Raw genomic sequence first — 18,728 nt, forward strand, 5'->3', positions numbered from 1 at the left:
AATTTTTCAAGATGATCAGGGTAAGACTTTGCAGAACAGAGCTGGCTCTATCAGGGGCCTCCTGAAGGCTGGGGCCCTGGGCCAGAGCCCACATTACCCGTGCATTAAAACGTTTCTGCCCCCAGAGGACTATTGGGAGGGCAAATCCAAGGCATCAAGGGGCCGCCACACGGGACACTGCCGATGAGCAATATGTCCGTCAGGACTGCATCTGGGTTATTTGCATGAACTTGAAGTCGGAGTCAGCCTTTCAAAGGACTGCTATTTGTGACTACAGAATGAAAACTTATACCAACCGAAGCAGCTAATTTAATCAATCTCTGACTGCATAGTGCACGCTATGCCTTTTCTTTCATATTAATTATTGATTGTGATTATTTTAGGTAATTTATTTATAGCCATCATCTCTGAAAAAGGAGAGGTTTGTTAGTCTGTGCTACCAGAAGTTCCATTTGCCCGACCCACATTAATTCTAGCTGCAGAACCTGGTTTAAATATTAGTTATGTAACGTGGTGCTGATTTTACAACTTCTAAAAGGCCTAGTGAAGCTCTAGGGTCGTCTCGAAGTGCTTGGAAGGTAACTTCAGAGGGTTAACAAATATAAACTAACTGAACTCACCAGACATAATTAGACATTTACATATTTACTTAGGTGTTTAGTCATCTTAAGGTTTCTTCAAAGCGGTGATGTGAAGGTCGAGCGAAAAGCAAATCATTAAGAGGTTAAACCACTGGCTGTTAGGATACAGCACAATGTGGCAACTGGCACTGTCTGTTCTACCGTTGCATACACTGCTTCCCTTCCCTTCGAGACTATTCCCGCCCCCCCCAACCCACTCCTCTGCTCAACTCTTACTTCACTCCATAACATTAGTGCAAAAACTGGCCTTTTCCTGAACTGCTCTTGCATTTCCAGTACTAACAAGCATTTGTAATGCAATGGGTCTCGCGTTTGCTCGAGTTACAGCTATTAACGTTGTAAATTCATAACTGGACTTTTCTTGCCGCATAAATTGAAAATGAAAAGTAAAACAGTTGACATAAGTGAGCCGATTCAAAGCGCCACTGCCGACATGAGCATGAGCGCGAAGGAGAGGCACAAAAGGAAAAATAAGTTTGCTCGCAGTCAAACGCATCGGCAAACGAGCAATTATCCATGTAACAAGGTTGATGGCCAAGGCGGTAACAAAACCGTCCCAATGAAGGACAAATGTAATGCAGTTACCAATGATAACAAAGGATTTTTGAAAGGCAAGCCCACAAATGAGTGACAGTGATGGGTGTGGTTAAAAGCCCACAATAATTACAGCAGGTTAAAGCACTTGCGCACTCAGCCTAAAAACCATCTCACCATATGCTGGAGTATTTCTGCAACACAGGGAGCACCTTGGCCTAAAATAGTACCACTTCTGATGTTATTTTATTTTCTGGCACACGGGCAGCACCTTGGCATAAAATATTACCAGTTTGAATGTTATTCTATTTTCTGCCACTGACATGCTGAAGTGCATTAACTGGCATTGGATCGGTGGTGGGCATTATGGGATCTTCAGTATGAAATGATTTCCAGCATCACCGTCTGTAACAGACAGGTACTGCTGTGCCTGTACAGATGTTTTCCTGCTGTCCCTCTCGTGTTGTACTTGGGCATACAATTTTCTGTATACACATAGATTGGCTGGTATCCTTTGTACCTCTCTCCGAGTTCACACACTGACTGTTCATCTCCTCTTGTCGCTTATTTGGCCTGACTCACAGAATGTTTGATGTGTGACCTACTACTAAATATTCAAGCGAAAGACACGCTGCATCGCTGGGAAAAGCTTTGTAAATTATAGGCGCCTTGTGCTGCTGTCCCTGGCTGACCATGGGCCATGTATTTTCCTCTCCATCCTCTCCCTTGTGCTCTGGTTTCAGTGGTGTGGATGCAGCAGGTGTTGACACGGCTATTGGACATGTTAACCTGGATTGGGAGATTTATAAGGTGCTTGAGTTGATCACCTTGTAGATCAAGCAGGAGGCCTTGAAGGTGTTGCAGGTAGGCAGAGGGAATCAAGGGAGTTCTCTAAGGCTGCAGGTGATTCAGCCATAGGTCCAGAGAAATATTTTATAAAGTAGGCTGTAGAATGAGCAATGGTCTTGAAGGTGGTCAAGATTGGAATGCCAACCAGCAGGACTGACGGTGCCTCCAGTGAGACGAGACATGACCAGTTTCTGAGAAGCTGTTCTCATTTGTAGTTCGGGTAGAAAAGCCTTCACGATGTGAAACAGGTACAGTTGGTAAAAATCTGATTTTGCCTTTCTATGATGTGAGCCCTGAAGCTAAATTTGGTGTATATTCTGTCACCCCGACAGGAGTGCCTGAACAATTATTAGAGTGATGGATACTGGCCCACAACACCACCTCACTAAAAGCAGTGCATATGTGACAGTCTGTCTTGGAAAACATAACAAATGCTGACAGGAGATTACATTGCAGGGCTCCTTTATTGTTAATTTTCCTCTCTAAACTCTTAAGTGTTATGGGGATGCTGCAGCATCAGCAACACTGCACAGGGACAGTGAGTCGTGGGCTGAAACATTCAAGATTCAATGCTGAAACCCAGGTTTGCAGTGGCTGCTAGTCCCTGATGAGTACACATTCTGTATTTGTTGGGTTGAGCTTCAGAAAGGCTTTTGCTATCCATGCTTAAACATAGTTAGAAAGTCTTTCAGGCAGTGAATATTACACCTTAAGGCTGCCTATATGTAGAGCTGAGGATATTCACTATCCTCATTGATTCTGATGTCTTTTTTGGTGAATAGGACTCCAAAGTGCTTCTATGCACAGGATAAACATTCAGTGTGGCCTTAGTGGACATCAAAGGATATGAAGATGGACTCAACCTGGGGAGAGCTCAACAAAAGAGATGGTATTTGATGTTCCGATTGGATATGAAAGACAGCAGGTCAAGCTATTGAAGGCCATCCTGCATTGAGGGTGTTCAGCAGGTCACAGTGGTTCAGAGAGACTGAGCAGGATGAGGCAATAGGAGTAACTCCTGTCACAGACCTGGGGTAGTATTACACAAAATGCACCCACTCTGTGCACTCCCGGTTACTTTGCTATTACAGTAGTGGCGGCAGACTCTTGTGTGGCCCCCACTGTCATACTGATAGGGCTAGTGCACATGTAGCACCAGCGCTATCTCAAGAGAGCATTCCCTCATTCCCATCTGGGCGAGGTCTCATGCAGATGAGGGAATCTCTTTGCCTCTGAGTCCACGCCATATTATGGATGCAGGAGTAAAGACAAGCTTTTGGGAGGCACACTGAACGTGTGCCACAAAAAGGTGGCGCAGTGTCAGTGTGCCATCTTAGGGCAACCATCTGGAGGGGGAAAAGGGGTCCTATGGAACCCCCAGAACCCCCTCCTTGCAGGCAGGTGCAGTCATTCACTGCAAAGGGATCTCTAATTCCCTTTCAAAGTGCATGAGGGTTGCTGCGTGTACCGTCAAACATGGAGCGGCTTTGAAGCAGACACCGTATTTCACTTGAATGTGCTGCCCCAAGGTCAACAGAAGTCTGCGTCTGCCCTGAGAGCAGTGCATTTTCTGTAATAGATCACACTTTCCCTGTTTGTGCATGGCGCACCTTTTTAAAGATGCGCTGGGGCACAAACAGGAAATGTGCATCACAGTCACTTGAATGGATGCTGAATCTGTACCGAACCACGACTTCGCTGCGCATGATCGCCCCCTTTAGCTAATTAGCAACAACTTTTTTGATGATCTTCTCCATGAGTTGCAGATACTAACCAGACAGTAATTTGCAAAGTTCGTGTGGTTCCAGCGGAGCACTTTTATCAAGCACACTTTACGTACAGCATTTGTATGTGAAAATACTGTTACCCATTATAAACTACTACTCATCTCTTTTTTACCATGGATTGGCAAGATGCTGAGTAGACTAACTTCTTATCTGGACTTGTGACCTGGAAGTCAAACACAGATCTCAACATTGGATGGTTATTCCACTGGACTTCATTAAAAATGTATCTGCAGGAATTTTCAACGTGAAGATGTAACTCATAAGAAGCATTAGGTAAAACAGTCTGTAAAACATATAATAGTATTCCTATTCAGGTGACCAGACAGATTGCGTCATAGATGAATACACAGACTATTACAGCCATACACTGGCAAATAGAAACCCCAATCTGATTAAAGACTGGGCAATCACAGAGCTGTGCTGACATTTTCTAAGCCATCCTGGGTGATGACAACACCACACATTGAACTCTCCGTACTAATTTAGACTTTGACATATAAATCATTACACTTGTCAGCGCAGCGAGAGAGAGGAGGGAATGGATTGTGCGGCTGCAATGTAGACTGGATAACCTAGGTCCCTGTGGGACGCCAGTGTAATTGAGACCATTATAAAAGAATGGGGTATGAAAGACTGCAAGTACCAAAGTGCACTGCATGCTTGCAGGGGGCCAACAGATGAATACTAATCTTGGAAATACAGCTGAAGTTAACCCAGATTATAAATAGAAATCAGTGTACATTTAAAATATTAACACATATCAGTTAGGCTGTGGAGTGTTAGTATATAGCAACCATTTCTTCCAATTGCTACAGAGTTGATTCACACAGAAAGTAGACCTGAGGTAATGTCTATGAATTTCAAGAAGTTTCTGCTTTTTAGGGCCGCTTAAAAATCCCTAAGTGAGAACACCTGTGAAAATGGCGCATTTCTTTTTGAAAGCTTATCCACAGACTGGCAGATTTTCTGTTGGTGAGAAATCATTATATTTTGCAACAAGGTTGTCTATTTACTCACACATATGGAACCTTTTTACTCACTTTCACTGAATTTCGGTGCACTAAAAGTGTTAGAATTCAGGCCTTTTTAGAACACCTACCCTGAGTGCTTTCAAATTGAATTTGATTCGTGTTTTACAGGTGCTTACCCGACAAAGGTAGAATATATCAGTGATATAGTCAATGGCTTCAATTGTGCTAAGGGCAGCGTGCCATGGCAAGCCTACCTGACGTACAAGACAAACAATGGAGACCACTTTTGTGGAGGATCCCTGCTCAACCAGTGGTGGGTCGTATCGGCTGCACATTGTATGGGGCTGTGAGTATCATCTATTGAAATACACCACACCAACATTTGTTTAATAGAAGACATGAGATTAATTTATCTCAAACAGATTATCCCTTTAAATCGTTTTACTGTGTGCTCGTGGTAATCTCAATATGTGTCATTTATTTAAAAAAAGCACCTACGTGGTCTACAAACGTCATTACCTGAATCAGTTTAAACGTTTTACTATTACTTTGATTTTCCAAAATTCATCTTGAGAGATATTTTATAAGCTATGGATAACTGAGGCATACCCCATGGTATCCCATATGACACACATTAGTTCTGTTATAAACTATCAATCAACAACCTGAGCATTTGATGTCCAACCGCCATAGCCAGAGTAAAAATGGAATCACCCATGTGGTATTTCCCAAAGTATGTATTCTATTTTAGATGGACTACCATCCTGGGTGGCATGGTTCAGTGGTACCTTTAAACATTTTTGACAGCTAACCTGCTAATATAGGAGCCAATACGCAAATAAATTAGTAATCATGAACCAGTAAAAGTATGGCTACGTACAGGTGCCGATGTATTACTTGTGCAATTTACGTAAATTACCACTAGTAAGAGAGGACTGCACAAGGCACATGTTTCCAGGCGCACCACGGGTAATGTCATGTGACATCTCCCCAGGCTACCGTTTCTTCTGTAGGTAACTCTGTATAGCCAAGAACTATCCATTTGTTTTCCCTTTTTCTTCTTTTCAGGGAAACCATTTTTGCCCTTAGAGAAAGCCCTTCCCTTAATTGTCAACAATTCTGGAGGTGATCTGTTCTCCTTCCCGTCCTCGAAGGAGAGTTACTCCACGCCCTCACTGCAATTAACTTCCAACAATTTGTAGGGTAGGAGAGGGTTGGCTTGGAGTTTACCCACGAACATATGCGATTGTGGGCATTCCTACATTTATAAGACTAACTACACATCGCTCAGCCCGTTTCCCACCTCTTTCCCAGCATTTACTACTGCAGATTACTCTGCCCCTATGCAGGAGAAATTCACAGAAAAAAAATCATCACACCTGCCAGGAATCCTTTTGTGAATTTCTAGTAAATAAAGGCATTTTCAGCCGCAAATTTACATTTCAGGCGAAAACACCTTTAGGATTTGGCTCCATAATGTCCTAATGACAGATTCTGTGTGCAGATGTTTTACCGAGCAGCTGGTCTGGAAGCAAGTGGCGCCCGCAGTGCGCATGACTGTAAGGCAAAGATCTTACAACAAAGATTATGCACCAAGGATGCGGACAAGGCCAAAGTTCATATATTACAAGATGTTTAAGATAGTGACACACGCAAGCACAAACATAAAATATCCAATATTTAATTTAATAGTGCAGGAAACAAAAGCAGGGCCTCGACAAAAACATATTGCTCATTAGCAGTGTGCATCAGCAAAATAGAAATCTGAGCTTGTCAGAAAAATCAGGGCTCACGGCCAGTCTGCATGTCCACAGTGGACTTAGACCTCTGGGCCGAGCTACAGAGACAAGAAGTCTCTGTCCTACAAACAGAAGCACTGGCACCAAGTCATCTAGGTCTCAGGGAAAACCCGTAGGATGATGCTGATATCTAAGATTTGGGAATCCTTTCTCTGGCCCCCTAACATCCCTCATGTTAAGGCATTTTACACCAGATCAGGTACCACAAGAGAGGGGTGGCTACATGGTAGATGTAGAAGTACCTTTAGGTTCAAACATATCTTTGCATACATAGAAGTGAGAGTTTTTAAAAGTCTTTCATTGTGAGATTCATTAAACATTTGATGTGGCCATTGACCATTACTTAGTAGTCACATAGCTTCTCCATACCAAGGCTGGAGTGAGTTGACCACACTTTGATACTCTATCAACTAATTATTCAGAAAACTTGTGATCAAAGATCTTTTTCACAAAGGCGGCACAAAATTGTTTCACTTTCAACCCTGACCACTAACCAGTGACGCTGCTGTGTTGGCTACCTGAGAAACACTGCAATAGCACTGACACTATTCACGGAGGTGTCTTCATTAATTAACACAAGGACACTTGTAATAACAGTCTCCGGTGTGCTCTCAGAATATTGAACTATACAGGTTAAGTTGACCTGCTACTCAAATCTACAACAAACGTATTATGAGAGGCCATACTATTCATGTGTGTCATGAACAGCAAGCCAATACTGTTCACAGAAGCACTTACAGACTTCAAAAACACCCATCAAAAAAGTAAGAGATAACAATGGAATCTATAATGAAAGGAGTCTCGTTGGTAAACTTCCTAATCACTAAACTGAACTAGATTCTTCAGTATTAGAAGTAATGACTAAAATCAAGTCTATCAGAGCTGACTTTTCAACCTTTAGCAATTAGCTGGATTTATTAACAGAAACGCCTGGAAGGGGTAGAAGAAAGAATGGTTAGAAAAGTATTTTGGGACCAGGATATCTGGTACCTGCGACTGATTTAACAAAGTCCAATATTCATGTTACACTACATTATAAGGAAAAGGATCCTTCATTATCTTAACATAAAGAAATCACACCCAGCATAAAGAAATCACACCCAGCACTCCTGCAGGAAACCCACTCCTCAGGGATGGAATCACTAGAATTAAAACAAGCATTTGCAATGCAATAATTCTCGCATTTTTAGTTAGAGCTATTGCCATTGTAAATTCAGAACTGGATTTTCTTGCCACATAAATTGGTCAACCCTATCTCATAATTTCGTCTTTTCCTGCCATATTTGGTGGTCACTGGCAGCTACTGACATCAGAAATCACAAGCTCTTGATGAGAGACAAGATGATGACTGCACGACCTCGCATTGTGCAAATGTCTGAACAGAAATTGGAAAACAAGGCTGGAAAAGCATTTTGTTCTTATTTCAACAGAATGAAAAGTCTTGCAAGTATTCTTGCCTAAATTTGAACAAACAGAGCAGACTGCAAAGATTTATGGCCCCAATAAAGGGGATAAGCAATGCCCTGTGTGCAATCCTGTGAGTGCTGGCAGAGAGGGGCCCTGGAGAGAGAGAGAGACTCGAGATGCAATGCAAGGCTAAGCAAAATTTGCATCATTGCTTCTAGGTTTAGCTACATTCTACCAGAAATGGCATATTGTGGCTTTCATGAGCAGTGAGATAAACAACTGAGTATTTCTTTTGTAAAATAAGCTTGTTTTAGGAGCCAGAGGTAAACGAGGACAGCACTGGAATAAAGCCAAATCAAATGTCACTGACATGGGAGGAAATGGGAGGAACAGGACGCTGCAATAAAGGCTGGCAGCTACCAGCCTAAAACACCCACAGTGAAAGGAGAGCACCAAAGAAATAAAAATAGTCTGACACAGCAACAGATAAGGAAACCAAAGTGGAATAATACAGTATTTGGTCACTGCTCTGAAACAGGAAAAGGAGGGAGAAAAAGGCAGAACTGACCACTAGCGAGCACAAATTTTTAAAGGACACTGCAACCAACAAATTAAATAGTTTTAAGCCATAAAAAGTATACTAAAAGTATACACGAGGTCAAATGCTTATGCTCGACCTAAAAATGACACTGTCCTGGGTTGGTTTTCAAGGAACAATATGAGAACACTAGCACATGTCCCCTGACAGTCCAAAAATCTATGGAGGCCTTGCCCATTTTAATAGATGCTTAAATGACCTTCCATTGAGTAGAGTTGGCACATAGCAATTTAGGACCCTGTTCTGTCTACAGCTTTGCAGACAAAATCTCCTAAAAAAGAAAAAGTAAGGAAAAACAATAACAGATGTCAGTGTTGCAAAGTTAATCACAGCAAAGAAATGAAAAGAAAAAGAGAGGGAAAGAAAGAGAGAGTGAGCAATGGCTAAAATGAAGTGTGAAAAGAAGGACATATGACAATGAGGAAGAAACTGTGACAAGAAGCAAGGGTCAATAGGAGGAAAGGATGGATGCATGGCATGGGTGAAAGGGTAGATGGATGGAAGGGTAAAACTACATTTGCACAGGTAGGTGAAAGCTAGTGGCTGGAATGCTCAAAGGATCAATGAATGTGTGGATAGATGAATGGATGGCTGATGGAAGTGTGAAAGGATGAATTGGAGGATTAATAAAAGAAAGGTGAATTGGTGGATGGAGAAAGAAGAATAGATGAATGGGTAAAAGGACAGGTGCAAGGTTGGAAGTGTGAACAGAAGGATAGATGGAAGACTGTAATGTTGAAAGGGTGGATGGGTGGAATGGTGAATATATGGGTGGGTGGGCAGAAGCATAAAAGATTGAGAGATGGGTGCATGGAAGGCTTAAAGAATGGAAAGATAGATGGACGGAAAGGTGAAGGGACCTCATCTACAGTGGGTAAAGCTTACTTGCTTCACTCACCCTATAGTGTTTAAGGTATGGATCAAAGAGGAGGGTATTTTAATTCTGTGGCTACTCCCTTGCCTGTTGTGCACAATAAAGGGATGGAGAGTGACTAGGGTGTGACTTTGTTTCCAAGTATTTCCTCCATCCCATCTCCCTCTCTGTCTCTTTCTTCTATGTCTCTCTCACACATTCGATGTCTTCCCCTCTGAAATGTTGTATCTGTTTTTCTTTGGTAGACCTGGTACCATGGTAGTCCACCTGGAAGAATATGTGCTATCTGCGTACGAAGGCAAGAAACAACGACTTGCTGCCGCTAAACAAATCTAGCACGCAAATTACAATCCCCAAACTTACAATAACAATATCATTATGATCAAACTGGCTCAGCCAGCACAGTACAACCAGTACGTCTATCCGATTCCACTTCCGACCAGCTGTGTGGCTGCCGGCACCTGGGGCACTGTATCTGGGTGGGGAAATAGGGTGACCAATGGAGGTAAAGCTGCTTGATTCTTATCGGTTGGAGTCATTATTAACAGTTGCATGTTTTTCATTTAGTTTCTATGCAGCAGTATAGCCATTGTGTTTGAATATATGTTCTATGTACACTGCTGCCCATCTATTTGCATGTGTATTACCTTAATTGTCCTAAATCTGGGAGAAGAGTAGTTGAAATTACATTTTAACAATACTTGATTTTCGCATAGAGCTGCACTCCACACGCCTGTTGTTTCTAAGTGAAGTTCAGTGGTACTCAATTTACAGATCTCAGAAAGATGGAAGAATAAGGGCCTGATGTAGAATTTGGTGGAGGGGGTTACTCCATCACAAAACATGACGGATATCGTGTCTGTCACATTACGATTCCTATAGCCTATGGACATCCTATTAAAGTGAATGGGATATCCGTCAGGTTTGTGACGGAGTAACCCATCCGGAAAACTCTAAATGAGGCCCTAGGTCAGCCTTGCTAGGATTTATTTGTGACTTGGTTCTCACGACACTCAATAGCAGCAAGCCTTGTGCTCACTGGGAGAACTTTAATAATATTAACCCCAGGCAAAGACTTGGCATCTTCGTGCAAAGATCATAGACATTCCACGTATGACGGAGAGACTTCAACAGAGAGAGAAGCAGGGTAGCAACTAGAAAAGAGCTTTCCTCTGTTAATCTTTCATGATATAAATGGCAGGCATCTCTTACTACAATCTACTTGAACTGGCAGCACAGATGCCACCTATAGGCCACTTTAGTGTTCATGCTGCAAATCTATCTCTGGTAACTGTGCAAAATGCAGGCACCTGTTTGGAACCCCGCACTTCCCAAATAACATCTGTCCTCTTTCCTCATGCATTCTAGTTATGACATCAGTAGTCACTTGTGATATGAAAATTACGTTACTACTACTTTTTTATAAAGCATGGGAGCCTGTAATGTCAGGATAAAAACCTGCCTCTAATATCCTTATTTATTTATTTTCAAATCTGTTTATTAAGTGTTTTTACCACAATGGAATGTAGGTGGAGCACTAGTGATCCAAACATATTTCAAAAGACAATAGGTGATGAATATGGCATCTTCAATACAACACATACAAATCCAAAATAAAAGTGCAGTCCTCGGACGAAGTGAAATTAGGGTGGAGATCACACAGATATTTCTACTCAGAAGCACAAGGTCATGTACATCAGGTAAACATTGCAAAGATGTGAATGGATGTCATAGGTGTGCAATGGGTCCCTAGCGACTCTGTGTCCCACGTAAGGGTGGTGTAATAGTAGGGGAGCTCCTACTGCTTTCTGCCCCTATGGCCATGTACGCCTGAAAGGGCCCCAAACTGTCCCTGGGTATCGCTCTGGGTGGCTGTACAGTCACATAGATCTCAGCTCTTTCACTACAAAAGATAATTTCACTGATCATTCCTGGGGTATGGGAATGGGCCCCCTCGTCTATGATCTAGCAATCCTACAACAGGCAATAACTAACTGTAACGTCAACTGCTTCCTCAAGTAGCAGGGGACATCAGCTACATCTCCCAGTAGTAAGGTGAGTGGAGCACATGGAATTCTTACAGAGACTATTTCATTGATAATATGAACAATCTGCAACCAATAATCATTTATCTGAGGCATACCATGCTAGGTGTATAAAGTATGTGACAGATGGAATACTTGAATTATTCTCATCCACTGGTAATTACTTGGGCCGCATCCCAATCCATTGTTATTTTGCCCACCATGCCACCTCAGTTTGGAGCCAGCCATATGTACATCAGTCTTGACCATGCTCCAAATGGAACAGTCCAGCCAGAACTACCAGGCCAGGTCCTCCCTGAACCGTAGAACAAGTAACCCAGGACAACATCTCTTCTCCTTTTCTTTTATATTAGGATTGTTTGTTATTGGTGCATGTATTGTAATCAACATTTGTGGCTCAATATGGGTTCATGCTGGGCTTGCATGCCACTGTATTTTCTGTTATTTTTTAGTACTTAATTTATGTCAGTAAAAAGAACTGCTACACAAAAAAATCAAGACCAGCCCAGCCAACACATTTACATTTCATGCCGTATAGGAACTTCATTAGGGCAAGGTTTGTGAATAAAGCAGCAAAATATGTACCCAAGAACAGTTCATCAACACTTTATTTATCCTGATTTGTTTATCTTTCATCACGTTTCTCCTAAGTGTCCGTTTGTGAATACTGTTTCTTAAAATAATAATCCCATTATTAGGATCCTAAATGTATTACTTTAAAGTACATCCAGAAAATCTGTCAGAAAATACTCATTTTTCTCAGTACTTAAGAGAAATTTAATGAAAGATAAAGATATCATGATCAATAAAATATTCACTAACTACTGATTATTTATGTTGGACTCGAGGTTTTGAGTGGTTCGCCCTACTACAGTTTTTGTTATGTTTACAATCACTTCTGGTTTAACCACTCCCAGCTCGTGTTAGGTAAACTCTTATTAATGCCTCCGAGGAGATCATCCATCTAAATTAAAACTATTGGTAGTAATCTGTCTCATAAAGAAAAATTCAGTGAGCTCATAAAACAGGTTACTATTAGCAGGTTTCTTATCTGCTCTTCCCTTCGAAACATATGGAGATAGATATTAACCATACCATCCTTATTCCCAGATTAGAAGATGTAGGCATTTAGGACAGTGGCTACGTGCCCTGTTGGGTGCTGGCTCTCCATCCTCGTTGTCTTCCACCATTTTGTTAATTATGCTAATGGTGAAGAACAATTTGATTTTCACTTTTGATATAATAAAAAATGCAAACGTCAGTCTGGTGCAGTGAATTTCCTCATGCTGGCGCTGGCAGGGAAAAGCACCTGCAACAGCTATCAGACAGATTATCCAAGGTTGGTGGTATTTCCATTCCATTCCATGCTCAGTTGCCAACCTTAGTGACATGCTGCAGTGTTTTCTGTAAAGGTTACCCCTGGACCTTGATGCTTAAACCCTGCAGTGCTCGGGGGGAAACTGTCCATCAGGCAGTCACCCTCACCCATTATGTAACAGGTTGGGGTGGTGTCAAGACCCTCATTGACATCACCCCACTGTGTGACTAGTTGGGAGAAGGTGGGGGTGAAAAAGCAATAAGCTGAAAGGCCAAGCCTGCATAGTGTATCAGATTTGTGTATGTGATGTGCTTTCAGTTTCCTGCTCAAGTACTCCACTATGTTCCTGCCCTGAGGGTCCATGGAGCACCCAGCAGCTGCTGAGGAGTGGCACAGACACCTCAAGTAATAAATATATATATATATATATATATATATATATATATATATATATATATATATATATATATATATATATATATATATATATATAGAGAGAGAGAGAGAGAGATGGATAGATATATTGTGAGTGTGGTTAGGAGAGTGTGTATAACAGTGTGCTTGTGAGCATGGTGTGTGTATGTTTGATGGTGTGTGCATGTGAGTGTATGAGTAAAACTAAATGAATAAGAACGCGTGCCAAAAGGACTGGGTGAAAATAAGCAAGAGTGAGTGACAGTAAGTTTAATCATGAACACCTTACTATATTAACACTTCACTGCTTATGTCCTTGAGTGCCACTGTGTTGTTATGTATGGGTTTTCTTGGAGAAACGGTGCCTGCTGGAAATAAATAAATAAATGTGTCTTCTCCTTTCAGTGGTGAATGCAAATGTCCTCCAGTGCCTGAATCAGCCGATCATCTCCAGTGCAGAGTGCCAGCGGACCTACCCATCTGAATTCACAAACAAGATGATGTGCTCCGGATTCATCCAGGGAGGACAGAGCTCTTGCCACGTAAGAATAAAAGATGGCCCTGTTCAGGGCTGCAGTACAGTCCTTTATAATTCATAGTACAGTCTGGGGGTAGTTTTTCCTTGAGAGTGTTTCAGTGGTGCACCACTATTAAGATTCCCTTTCACACCAAGGGTCTGAAATTCTGCTGCTCCACCTCTGCTGCACAATTCCACACCCTAAAAATGCAAATTGTAAAATAGTGGGCATGTGAGCTGGGCCAGTGTTCACCGTCGGTTTATCACACAAACACTTTTTATGTAGAGATGGGCTGCACTAGCAGGGTGTTGGAGGGGTGCAGCCTAGAATGGCTACCTGCAGCTCTCCAGCAGTGTGCTGTACGTCAGCACTCCACAACCAATGATAGACCGTAACGCATACTTACAGTGTGATTGACAGTGAAGGGCCAATAAAGCAAATCCGGTTTTCACCCAGTAATTCCTCCTAGTGCTACTAGAGTTGCTGGTAGGTGCCATTCAAATATGGGACATTGTCCTACGTGGTGTAAACTGGAGAGGAGGCCTTCCGGGACAGACAATAAACAATTATTAAGCAGTACATCGGATCACCAGAGCAAATTTACTGAGGGTGTGCACCAGCAAAACGTCAAGTAAAGTGAGGCAGAGTACAGAGTCTTGCAAGGGTATTTCGTTTCTGGTGAAAAGGGTATTTAGTGTTAGAAAGGTGACCTTTTTCTCGGTGCAAACAGCTTTGCACTATTTTGGTCAAGGGAGCACTGTTTGGGTGTATCTTGGGTAGATCAAAACAACCACCATTTTTTTGCCACAAAGCCCAATCTACCAAATTAGCCTGGTCGAACTTTGAATAAAAAAATAAAGCCTCCTTGAAGCACGTGAAACCACTGGTGCGGGAACAGTATTCAGAGTTTGGGCGCTGCCACCAATGTTGATTTTTAAAGTCATGGGGATTATAAAAACCTAAGCGTCACACAGAGAACACGTATAGCAAATGAGTCATGCCCAGGAAGCAGGATAGTGGTAAGGGAGTGGTACGTAAATGGTGGTGCATTTTTTATTTCATGTTTCTCCATAAATGATGGTTAATTTTTGGCGCTCTGTCACAAATTTATTGCTAAAGCATGGTGTGGTAAAACACTGTCATTTACAGACAGCAATCTTTCCATTGAATTGTCCACAACATTTGCACTAAAAAAAAGTTTTAACGATATATAGCAAAAACGAAATTGTAAATGTGTGGAAATGGGTTTTCAGTAAAGATTACCATTTGCACATCACCAAAGTGTTTTGATTTCTTTCGATCCTATCAACCCCTTGCTGCCAGGCCTTTTCTCCCTCAGGTGCCAGGCATTTTTTTGGCTATTTGGGGCAGTTCGTGCTTATGCCCTCATAACCTTTTGTCCACATAAGCTACCCACGCCAAATTTGCGTCCCTTTTTTCCAACATTCTAGGGATTCTAGAGGTACCCAGAGTTTGTGGGTTCCCTGAAGGAGACCAAGAAATTCGCCAAAATACAGCGAAAATGTTTTTTTTTTTTTTTTTTTTTTTAAAAGGAAAAAATGGCTGCAGAAGATGGCTTGTGGTTTTTTCCATGACAATGGCATTAACAAAGGGTTTGTGGTGCTAAAATCAAAATCTTCCCAGCTTTCAGGAACAGGCACACTTGAATCACAAAATCCAATTTTTCAACACAATTTTGCCATTTTACTGGGACATATCCCATTTTTACTATTTTTTGTGGTTTCAGCCTCCTTCCACTTAGTGACAGAAATGGGTGTGAAACCAATGCTGGATCCCAGAAAGCTAAACATTTTCTGAAAAGTAGACAAAATTCTGAATTCAGCAAGGGGTAATTTGTGTAGATCCTACAAGGGTTTCCTACAGAAAATAACAGCTGAAATGAAAAAATATTGAAATTGAGGTGAAAAAAACAGCAATTTTTCTCCACGTTTTACGCTGTAACTTCTTCCTGCGATGTCAGATTTTTGAAAGCAATATATTGTGACATCTACTGGACTCTTCTGGTTGCATGGATATAAAGGGCTTGTAGGTTCATCAAGAACCCCAGGTACCCAGAGCCAATAAATGAGCTGCACCTTGCAATGGGTTTTCATTCTATCCTGGGTATACAGCAATTCATTTGCTGAAATATAAAGAGTGAAAAACAGGGGAAACATCCGGAACAACAACTCCTAAACCAAGAAGTCGTGGAAAATGAAAGCAAAACAATGGTTCAGTTTTCCACGACTTCCGGGTTTTCATGCCTCAACCACGCATGTGTGAACCACGTACACGCATGGTTAAGGCACAGAAGAAGGGAGTTGACGCAGTGAAGGAGGAGGTAAGTTGGGCTGGGACTGGGGCTGTTTTTTTGGGGGTGGGGTGGGGGGCTCGGGGTGATTAGGGTGTGGGGGGATATGGGGTGAAGGTTTAGGTTTTAGGGGTGGGTTGGGGGTTGGGGTGCTTTAGGTTTTAGGGACGAGGTGGGGACTCAGGGTATTTTTAGTTTTTGGGGGTGGGGGCTTGGGTTAATTAGGGTTTGGGGGAGTCAGGGTTTAGGTTTAAGGGGTGGGTTGGGGGTTGGGGTGCTTTAGGTTTTAGGGGAGGGGGTTTGGGGTTGTGTTAATTTTGGGGGTGGGGGTTGGGATGGTTGTGGGGGTGGGGGGTCACGGTAATTTTTAGGGGTGGGGGCTAGGGGGGAAGCATGCTGGAACCGTGCATGCTGATCACTAATGCCTTTACCAGGAATGCCTTTACAACGAAAAATCGTTGTAAATGCATTCGTGGTAAAGGCATTCGTTATACCAACAAGTTTGTTGTTCCGAACTCGTTGTTGAGCCATGGGTGCTTGAAGCAGTCGTGGTTTCGACATATAACCGAAAAATAGGTATCAAGAAAACCTTTGTATTTCCAAAATAGCTGGCACCTAGGGAAACCTACCAAACCTTCACATTTTTTAAAACTAGACACCTAGGGGAATTCAAGATGGGGTGACTTGTGGGGCTCTCACCAGGTTAGGTTCTGTTACCCAGAATCCTTTGCAAACCTAAACATTTGGCCAAAAAAAAACCTTTTTCCTCACATTTCGGTGACATAACGTTCTGGAATTTGAGAGGAGCCACAAATTTCCTTCCACCCAGCGTTCCGCCAGGTCTCCCGATACAAATGGTACCTCACTTGTGTGGGTAGGCCTAGCATCTGCGAAAGGAAATGCCCCAAAACACAACATGGACACATCATATTTTCCCAAAGAAAACACATTTCGGTGAGGGAAAGTTCTGAAATCTGAGAAGAGCCACAAATTTCCTTCCACTAAGCGTTCCCCCAAGTCTCCCAATACAAATGGTACCTCCCTTGTGTGGGTAGGCCTACTGGCCCTGACAGGAAATGCCCCAAAACACAACATGGACACATCACATTTTCCCAAAGAAAACAGAGCTGTTTTTTTGCAAAGTGCCTAGCCGTGGATTTTGGTCTCTAGCTCAGCAAGCACCTAGGGAAACCTACCAAACCTGTGCATTTTTGAAAACTAGACACCTTGGGAAATCCAAGATGGGGTGACTTGTCGGGCTCTCACCAGCTTCTGTTACCCAGAATCCTTTGCAAACCTCAAACTTTGGCTAAAAAACACTATTTCCTCACATTTCGGTGACAGAAAGTTCTGGAATCTGAGAGGAGCCACAAATTTCCTTCCACCCAGCGTTCCCCCAAGTCTACTGATAAAAATGGTACCTCACTTGTGTGGGTAGGCACATGACAGGAAACAACCCAAAACACAATGTGGACACATCACATTTTTCCCAAAGAAAACAGAGCTGTTTCTTGCAAAGTGCCTAGCTGTGAATTTTGGTCTCTAGCTCAGTCGGCACCTAAGGAAACCTACCAAACCTGTGTATTTTTGAAACCTAGACACATAGGGGAATCCAAGATGGGGTGACTTGTGGGGCTCTCGCCAGGTTCTGTGACCCAGAATCCTTTGAAAACCTCAAAATTTGGCTAAAAACACTTTTCCCCCACATTTCGGTGACAGAAAGTCCTGGAATCTGAGAGGAGCCACAAATTTCCTTCCAGCCAGCGTTCCCCCAAGTTTCCTGGTAAAAATGGTACCTCACTTCTGTGGGTAGGCCTAGTGCCTGCGAAAGGAAATGCCCCAAAACCGTATGTGGACTCATCAAATTATCAAATACAAAACTAACTGTTTTTTTAGGGAGTGGGGGGCACCTGCGTTTTTGGTCCTGGGCTCAGCAGCCATATAGGGAAACCTACCAAACCCAAACATTTCTGAAAACTAGACACCTGAGAGAGTCCAGGGAGGTGTGACTTGCATTGATACCCCAGTGTTTTCTTAACCAGAATCCATTGCAAACCTCAAGATTTGGCTAAAAAAAACACTTGTCAGATTTGGGTGACAGAAAGTTCTGGAACTTGAGAGGAGACACAAATTTCCTTCCATCCAACGTTCCCCCAAGTCTCCCAATAAAAATGATACCTCACTTGTGTGGGGCCCCAGGTGCCTGCAACAGAAAAAGGCCAAAAACCTGTAGAGATTGAGGGGATAGCACAACGAGTTGATAAGTACATATTTTTCTTTCATACATCTTTAGGCTGACTCTGCTTTGGGGACCCACACAAGTGAGTTATCATTTTACTTGGGAGACTAAGGGGAACGCTGGGGAGTAGGACATTTGTGCCGGAGCGGTGATCCTACAAAGAAAAGTGAGGAAAATATGCTTTTTTAAGCAACTTTTGAGGTTTGCAGAGGAGTCTGGGTAAGAAAATGTTGGGGGATCCACGCAAGCCACACCTCCCTAGACTTCTTGGGGTGTCTAGTTTTAAAACATGTCTGGGTTTGGTAGGTTTCCCTACATGAAGGCCCACCCAGGACCAAAAACATAGGTCCCACCCCCCCAAACACAGGTAGTTTTGTAATATATCATTTTGATGTATCCACGTACTTCTGTGATGTTCCAAAC

The 18,728-nt window shown here is 42.5% G+C and overlaps 1 pseudogene; it reads left to right on the top strand.

The window, feature by feature from the left end:
• The first annotated feature begins 1,074 nt into the window (after nucleotides 1–1,074).
• LOC138297115 (trypsin-like) overlaps nucleotides 1,075–18,728 on the top strand; it is an 85,202-nt pseudogene continuing 67,548 nt past the window's right edge.

The sequence above is a fragment of the Pleurodeles waltl genome, chromosome 5, assembly GCF_031143425.1.
Source record: "Pleurodeles waltl isolate 20211129_DDA chromosome 5, aPleWal1.hap1.20221129, whole genome shotgun sequence".
Classification (NCBI taxonomy): Eukaryota; Metazoa; Chordata; class Amphibia; order Caudata; family Salamandridae; genus Pleurodeles; species Pleurodeles waltl.